Below are 9,262 nucleotides of genomic sequence, written 5' to 3'. Positions count from 1 at the left end.
GTAAATCACAGGGCTTGTCTCAGGGACAACATTTCTCTGAATATAGGCTGGGTTTTTCTTCTGTAAAACTAGACTGATCAGCACTCTGCTTTGAAGCATGACCGTATCTTTCTCTTTATTCTGCAGACTAAATATCTTTAATACTCTCAGTTTTGTTTTCCTGTAGCGGGCAAATTAACCTCACCGACCACGCAGAAATTCTCCAACAGACGAAATCACACACACACAAAAAAAATGTATATCCACCACCAAAGTGTAAGTGTATGTAAATATATATATAAGTGTTTTTCTTTTCCAAATGTGGGAATATTTTTTTTATCGTTAGTTTAAATGTTGCAAAAAATTGGATATTTTGTGTCTTTTATCGTGTATTGTGTGTAAACTGTTGACGACATTAAAAGTGTCCTGTAGAGATTACGTCTAATCATGATGTCAACACTACAAACGATGTCAAACCATAAAAATGTATGAAAATGTTCACTAAGTATGGAAGGAAAATCACAAAAATGTATTGCTTTGAATTGAGACGACATGTACCAAAGGGCCTGCATTGGATTATAGGATGGTGTTTTTCCTGGGAATGTCCCAATAAAATAAAGTTCTGCTATAGGAACTAGTCTTGTATAAGATGCTAGATGTATTATAGGGGGTAGTATAGGGATATTAAATATGAAATCGTGAGATAATATTAGGTCAGATATTGAAACTTGTTCTTAATTTCTAATGTGACTGTTCCAAGTTGTTGCTGATGTCCTTGTACGCACTGTCACAAAATCCTTTGAAACTAACGGAGGTGGATTAATTGCCCTGGTTGCCCGTGGAAAGGAGAGGTTTTTACTCTTAAAAGCCAAAGTGTGCAAATGCGTCCTGGAACACATTGACCCAGAACGCGCTGTCTTCGGTCGCCCGGGCCTTCCGGTTTTATCCTCCCTGTGACCCGAGAGGACCGCAGTGTCATAACAAGCCATTTGGAAAATGTTCTCTTTTTTTAGGCCTGAAATGGAACGATCCTGGAACACACAAAGAAATTATCGTCTTACAATTAGACCAAAGTGGTGCACGAAAATTATTTCGCCACCTTGTTCGCATACTCGCTCTGCTGATTACAGAACTATTACAATGCGTAAAACACGTGTGGTTGCCTCGGAAACCATAATAGATGCTAGTTATCAAAGCAAACATTTAACACAAAATAATCATGCAAAAATAAAAATAAAATTATTGTTTACAGACAAATTTTATATCTGATTCTGATCCCGTGGATAAAACAAGTGGATGACCGTGAATGTTGACCTTAAAAGATGAACTCTTAGAAAGCATCTGTTCCTGAACAAGGTGAAGGTAAATGGCCAGTTTTCCACATTTCGGGTAAAGTGAGGAAAGTGTAGTTGTTATTTCCTGTCTATTTATTTTAGCTACCTTTAGATTGATCTGTGGAAGACATATAAGTGTCGCTGACCAGGGTGTTGAGCCCTTCTCCTGAATCCTCCACAATCTGTTTGTTTGGAGTGTTTACTGCTTACAGATTCCATCTCTATGTAAATGGTGAAGGGATTAGAATGCATTGCACTGCATTTTATTTTACCATATTGGTTCAAAAGGTAAAATGCGATACTTTGCCTGATGAAAAGCATTCACAAACACTGTCATCTAAACTCTCATGAATTGTAATTTGCAGCAGAGGTTGAGGTTTGCAAACATGGAGAGGAATAATGGACGAAATAAATAGTATGGTTGCGCTGGTCCTGCAGTTTACGAAAAAGGTGAGTATTGCCTTTGCTAATGAGTTGATTATGATACTAATACTGATAAGGACAATGATAGTTGATAAAAAAGAACAATATTAGTTGCCAAAATTTTAGTTGTCAACAATTTGACAATGCTTGATTTAAATGTTTAACAAATCCTCCATACTGCAAAGAAAACAGCAATATATTGTAAGTTAAACTGAAACATACATTTTATTTCAATTTAACTGACTGATTAGTTAAACCATAGTCAACGCAGTACAAAAAATAGATCAATGTCGTGCTAAATATATTTGAGAAGAAATTATACTTTTGGAGGGAATCAGAGAACCCCAAAAAGGCAGCTCGTCCCGAACAGGTTCCTACTAAGGTGGATTAGCTTGGCTTCTGTGTCTCTCTTATTGCCCTGGCTCCAGTTGCCATTATGACATTCTAGTCTCAGTTAAAATCAGCTCTTTCTTTTTTATTTTTTTTTTTTTTTTTTTTTTTGCACATACTCGGTGGCATTGAGTGTTGAAAATGTCCAGCCTCAAGTAATGCACTGGCCTAGATAAATATTGCTCACACGCCCTGGCTTGTCATGCCAGTGAGATTTGGCACATTTTCCTTCAGCGGAGGGATAAGGGGCAGGGTGGGGCGCTAAAAATGTGAGCGATATTAATATGTATCAGATGCATATCACAACCATTTGAAATTGAAAATATATCCATAGTGGCAATACAGCGCATTCATGACCGAGAACATAGCAATAGAGCATAATTCAGCAAGAAAAAAAAACACTATGCATTGATCGATAACTGTTCTCTCTGCTGTAATAGACTCAAAAATATTCATTGAAAGCAACATGAGTTTTTATCATCGAAGCTAATGATGCACAAGCTCTGCGATCGGGACCAGCTGCAATGGAGGAGGACTCAGAGCTTATTCCAGGCTCCGGTTGGAAGGGTGCATTAGTACCGTGGGACATGTGAAGTGAGGCAGCTGCTGCGTTTAAAGTGGTCGCCCAGTAAACCTTTGGGGAGAAAACTATAGGGCATCTCAGAGTGCCCAGAAGAACGCTTTCCCACATGTTTAATCCAACCCCGAAAGAGGAATAAGAGGGTAGAGAACATGGGTGGATAGACATCTAATTACTGCACAATTTTACATCTTGAAAATTTGAATTACAGACTATTGATTCTTTGGTTCCCATGATATGCGACCTATTATATGTCGATGTAGTGTTTACATTAACTTTAGCTCCTGGTGTCACTGATGAATAACTGCGGTCCTGTAACGTCCTCTTTCTGGAACCTTTTCCACGCGGCGGTCTTGGGGGCGTCCTCGGATAACATCTGCTTTGTTTGCTCCAAGTATGGTTTTGGCTCGCTGTCCCATGCCTCTGGTCACTCGCCAACTAACTTGAACTCTCAAGCAAACATGGAAAAAAGCCATGAACCTAGTCTGTTTACAGTCACGGGGAGACTGTGGGTTCATTGGAAGAGACCGCAAAAATGCAAATCAGATATTATTCAGATTTGTGCATCTGTGAGGCACAGGCTGGAAGGGTTTTCTCGTTGTCGTGCATCTGAAAGGTTTATTAAGTAATGAGATGTAAAAGCATTTCCTAAATGTGTTTGTAGTGTAATAATTAAAAGTGTGCACGCCTGTCACTTATTCCTAACGCATGAATTCACTACAAACCAGTCGAGAGCACATCGGCCTTGTTGGGTGCAACAGTTGTGGTTGGTACAGCTCGTGTGGGCGCTACCTCACCACCTTTGTCAGAAAACATTAGTTCTTTCCTCAAACCTTGATTATTTTTGAAACAGAAAAGGACACTAACAAGTGAACGATTTCAGAAAGTGTTATTATTATTCGTGCTTTAAGAGGGACAAGACAAATTCTCCTGTCTCAGCAATTACGGGCATAGGTTTAGGTCAGTATTGATGTCTTTAGTTTATTGTTAACTGATGTTAACTGTTTATTTATACAAACGTGTGAGATGAACCTATTTGAATAATACTTTAACAGTTTTTCAATCAACTAGGCTTTTGGGAAATCATCGACAAAAACATCCAGATTCTAGACAAATAGATGAATATATATTGCATTTAGAATTGAATATAAAAGAATTGCGTTCAAAGGAAGAATCTTTATTTCGCCTCTCAGGCACAAATTAAAGACAATCGATACATGTGAGTGATTCCGACTGAATAGGATGACGGCTGTAGCAAAAAGGAACGTTGTTTGGGATATTAATGATTGTTACTGTTTGCAGGGTGAGAGTGAGCCACTGAACACAGAAAAGGTTGCGCAAGGCATATTGTCGCTTATGTAACCGGATAACATGTTGTTTTGCATTTAAATGCGAGGCAAACAAAGCTAAGAGAAACATTAAAAATTCACCTTGTAACATTAAGAATTGTGAAAATACAAGTGTATGGCTGAAGGACCTCAACCGCAAAACTCGATACAAGAAACAAAAACAAAATCACTCTAATGCGGGTATACTTAAGAGTCAAAACGACCAGCAGATGAGATACAAAGCAAACAACAAGCGTCTGATTACATCTTGAATGAGTGAGCATGCAGGCTATTAGCTAATTGGTACAGAGGACAGTTAAAATTAGTGATGAAGGGTTCCACTCTTTCTGAAGATCGGGCTCATGTGAGTCAGTTAAAAGATTTGTTTTGGTTTTCCGACTCCTGGTTCATTTGATTCAGTCGGTGTAACCTGCTCATGCGTGGAGCCTCGCTCGCCATCCTGCGCGTGACTCGTGACTCGTGACCCACTTCTTGGTCTTGTCTTGTTCAAGAATCGGTTCGGGTGTCGTTACCCCCGCTTGGGGGCGCATGCCTGATTTCTGGGGCGCTCGGGGTCTTTTCTTTCGAGATTCGAGTCCCGCTTCAGCCTGTGTGACTACAGTTACCGAGTACAAGTCGCGAACGACATCTCTTTTGTGGGAGTGACTCACCAACCCCCGAGTCATTTCAAAGATTTGTTCGCTACGAATTAATTGTTTGCGAGTCTCGCATCACTAGTTCAAATGCATTAAGAATGACGTCACGTATGACGAGTCAGCAAATCAACCAACGCTATGATGTATAATGCCTAATGGCAGCCAGGCGCAGTATAAGTCCACAATGTGGAAAAACAATGTCAAAATAATAAATATTCAGGAGGGATCTAACATATAATGTATTGCATTTGCATATCTATCTATGGCAGCAGAAATGGCTTGCAATAAATCTCCAAAAGTCTCTGCAGCTCAGCCCTCGGGTGATGAAGATCTGACCAAACGAACAGTCATCGCAATAATGAAGCCATCACCAGAGAATATGGCATAAAATTTGTCTGTGGCATCCCCCTTGGCTATGTTACCGGCCACCAGGGGATGTCTTTCTATTGTTATGCTTATGAACCCCAACTAAAGACAGACTATTTCAGCAAGTCCGTCAGGTTTAATTCATTATCAGCCCATTTACTCTAAACAAACTCCCACGTCCAAAATAACTAACAATGGATGGTTTATGTGGTGGCACCAAAAGGGAAGTGGAAACAATTCACTGGCTTCAGCATCAGCATCGGGAACCTGGGTTGTTTCGGCTTGAAGTTCACCGGGGCCAAAGTACAGAATCTGATGCATAAACCCTTCAGGACCCATCAGCTGCATTAGACAGTTGTTGTCAGTGTTGATTCATCCAGAAATGTCTTGATGGGACAAGCAGGACAAATTAATGAACCGAAATGGTGCATCCATTGATGATCCCTATCTTGAGCCATGCCACCCTGATCTTGTAGAACGCACAGATACTCTCAGACTGTAGCTGTTGCTGTAGTCCAGACTGAGGTCTCTGAATTTGCCTTGAACGTGGTTCTAGAGTTACCTCAACAGTTGTGCATGGTATGGGGCCATAGTCATTCGCAAGGTCCAGACACAGCACGATCAGGTATTCTCTGCTCTCCCTTGCTGCCCTGTTTAGCTGGGTTACTGCATCACTGTGCTCCAGGAATGCTGGAACACTCCACAGTTTTCTGGATTGAGATATCAATATAGGAGTTCCACAAGTGGCTCTGGGAGATGCCTGGCTATGCTGAAAATCCAAGGCCAAGAAGTACAAACCAATACTCCACTGCATTATCACCTGTTAAATACTGGACGTCCATATTCTAAGTTCATCAACCAATTGGGAAAAGCTGGACTTGGTTTTATATTTAAGGCAGCAGCATATCATCCGAATATGGTGGGACCGGTATAGGAGGGAATGAGAGACAACCTCAGCATACAGTCAAGTCAGGGACCAATGTGTACTCCAGGAGTAGGACACACGGGTGTGTGTCCGTAGGCGATAGAAGTGAGAAAACTTAAGAGGAGGGCGTTAATGTAACAGGACAGGTGCACACATACACACGCACATGAGAGAGGTAAAGAAAGAAAGAAAATATAACAACAATAAGTGTGCTCGTACAGGAATATACAAACACCCACCTACATACACATACACAGATACCCAGTGTGTGCGTTTTAGAACTTGTTTTAGTTCTGTGGTTTGTGATGTCATGTCAGTGGACACCATTCTAGAATCTGATCGACCCTATAAAAGGAGCACACAGTTGCTTTCTGCCGTTCACTGCAATTTATCTGGAGCGTCCTCTAAATTGAACCACATGGAACGGATAATGAGCACAACAGCTTGTATGGTGTTGAATGAGCGGCCGCTGGAGGCAAAACAGTGATGCAGATGCAGCAGATGACGTTGAGTTCAACGCGCGCAAGATCGTCCTGAGTGCCTGCAGCGAGTACTTCAGGGGAATTGCTTCTCAGGAAGTTCACTGCCTCTCCACTAGTCAGTTTATCACCAGATCAAGTGAGATCAAGCCAGTCTGATCTGCTCATACTCCACGTATGCGCCCGTTCGATCACAGTAACAATGGCGAGCGTGAAGGAGCTCCTGGATGCAGCGGTCTACCTCTCCATGGTGGATCTTGTGCAAGTATGCTGTGACTTCCACCAGAACAAGCTCTGTCCAGAGAACTGCGTCAGCATCTGGAGGTTTGCCAACACCTTACTCGTGCCCCTCACTAAGACGCAAAGCCTGCCTCTACATGCTGCCGCACTCTGAGGAGATGGTTTGAGTCTCCGCAGAGTTTCTGCCGCTGAAGTGGGGAGCCCAAGGACTGGTCACGGTGTAGCTTTCCTCAATGGCTTTGTGTACTGCCTCAGTGGCTTCAACAGTGTTGATTATCTAAACAGCGTGCAAAACTTCTACCTTGTTACCCGCACGTGGCATGGTAGTGGCGCCCATGTACATGCCACGCCATTGCATCAGCGTTGTTGGGTTAGACAACTGCATCTATGCCATGGGAGGCTTTCATGGACATGTGATACAAAACACTGTGGAGCGCTATGACCCAGGGATGAACCAGTGGACTTTGATTGCGCCTGTGCATGACAGGGGCGACAGCAATGCCACAACGCTTCACGGCAGGGTTAACATTCTGAGGTGGTTTCACAAGGGATAGACAGACAATGAGTGCAGAGTATTACAACCCTGCCACGACCTGTGGACACTCATCTGCCTCAAAAAAAGCAAGCGTAGGGGATTTGGGGTTGTTGCCAATGGAGGCAGTTTTTATGCAGCGGGAGGCTTTGACAGCTTTAACCACCTGCGCTGTGCTGAAGCATACAACACAGTCAATAACACCTGGCGTGCGGTTCCCTCCATGTCCAGCCCCGACAGCGACTTTGTGCTGGAGGTGGTGGATGACCTCCTCTGTGTTTTGGGAGGCTTCAATGGCTTCCACATACACATTCAAGGTGGAGTGCTATATTGAGAAGTTGGACCGGTGGTCCAATGCTGAAGAAATTGGGATTTCCCACGGCCCGTCCAGCTGCTGCGTGGTGTACGAGCTCCCCACATGGAGGAATAAGCAGCTCCACCAGACGCCCCTGAAACCCCCTGCTTTAACCCAGCCATTACGGGCTGGAGTCCTATTGTTATTGTTTGGGGAAAAATTCTAGACTTTTGTCTTAAACAATCTGGAACGCCAACTTCAGTATAACACACGTTTTACGTCTTGTTTTAGTATTTTTAGAGCTTTTTGTGCGTAATCACCGGGTGTCATGACACTTCACTGCATATATGTATGACCGTATGTATATGTATGTGACAAATAATCTCTTAAACTTGAAATTGAACCACACTGTCACAAACACCTTGTGGTTAAAGTGTCATCCAAATTGATCCACATATGGAGTGGATATTAGCGAAAAACCGACCAAATTTAGGTCGTTATTACAGACGCGGGCCAATGCATTTCACGCCGAAATATGTCCAACCTGGCTGAAACTATGTGGAAGACACATACTTAATTAGAAGCTACAAACGCGGTTAAACCGGGATTTCACGAGGATCTTGCGGTTTGAATTTCATCCAAACTCTGATCCACATTGTCACCCAAATTGAAAAACGGTGGTGCTTGCCATCTTCAGAATCATTCAGAAACAGAATCAGCTTTATTCGCCAATTATGTACAAATAGATACAAGGAATTGGACAATCTTGGCATCATTTTGCGATGGGAAAGAATCCGATCCAATCCATCAAGAACGTGCGGCAAGTTGTAAACGTGGTTGAAAACAGGGTCTGATGTGTCTGTCGAGTGGAACCCTGAGGTCGCAGCTCCACCCGGGCACCAAGGCCCTGCGTCCCTGGCGAACCGCCGGGGGTTCATGGAGGACGGTGGTTCCAACACAGTGCTCCTCATCGGCCCCAGCGGACAAATGAAAAACGCTATGAAAAGAAAAGGCCAAAATGAACAGATCGAGCGGTTGCTGTCCCTTATGTGAGGCATGTTGAAGGTGCGTGAGTAGGAGAAACTGCCTCAAATATTATGATTTTGGGCAAAAAGGGGAATAGAAACTACGTTGAAAACTCAGCCAAGAGTGAGCTTACCAGAGCTATGCATCTTGTAATAATGTAATCATAATATAATAACATAAGTTCGGGAAACTATTAATATGTATCATAACAAAAACAGAACAACATTCAGTGAGCCGTCACAGCTGCAGCGGTGGAACAGGTCGGCTCGCCAGGTAGTAATGCGAGAGTCGGAACGATTCGGCGATCAGAGTCTCGATCCGACCCAACGCGCCCCTAAAGATTCCACCCGGTGGAATCTGGGCGGCCATGCTCCATCAAAGCAAATAAGTAGAATGTAGTTGATACAAGTCAATTTTTTTTGCAACTCACACTTGGCCTTTCCCTGCCAAAATAAATCATTTCGACGAGAGTTTGGCCAGAAGATTTTCTGCGAAGCCGCGGTTTGCTTTCCCAACGCCTAAATAAATAGTTTAGACAAGTTTTTTGACAAGTTTTTGACAGTTTTTCCCGGTGAGAGCGCCATACACCACTCAGCCGACCGACGCTTCTGACTGAAGTCACCCCCGCTCGCCGTGCATTGCACCCAACTGAGTCGAGAGTCTGAAAATGTGACGACTTTTTTTAAAATTTTTATTTTTATTCTTTTTT

Source organism: Zeus faber (assembly GCF_960531495.2).
Source record: "Zeus faber genome assembly, chromosome: 3".
In the NCBI taxonomy this organism is placed as follows: Eukaryota; Metazoa; Chordata; class Actinopteri; order Zeiformes; family Zeidae; genus Zeus; species Zeus faber.
This window is presented reverse-complemented; position numbering follows the sequence as displayed.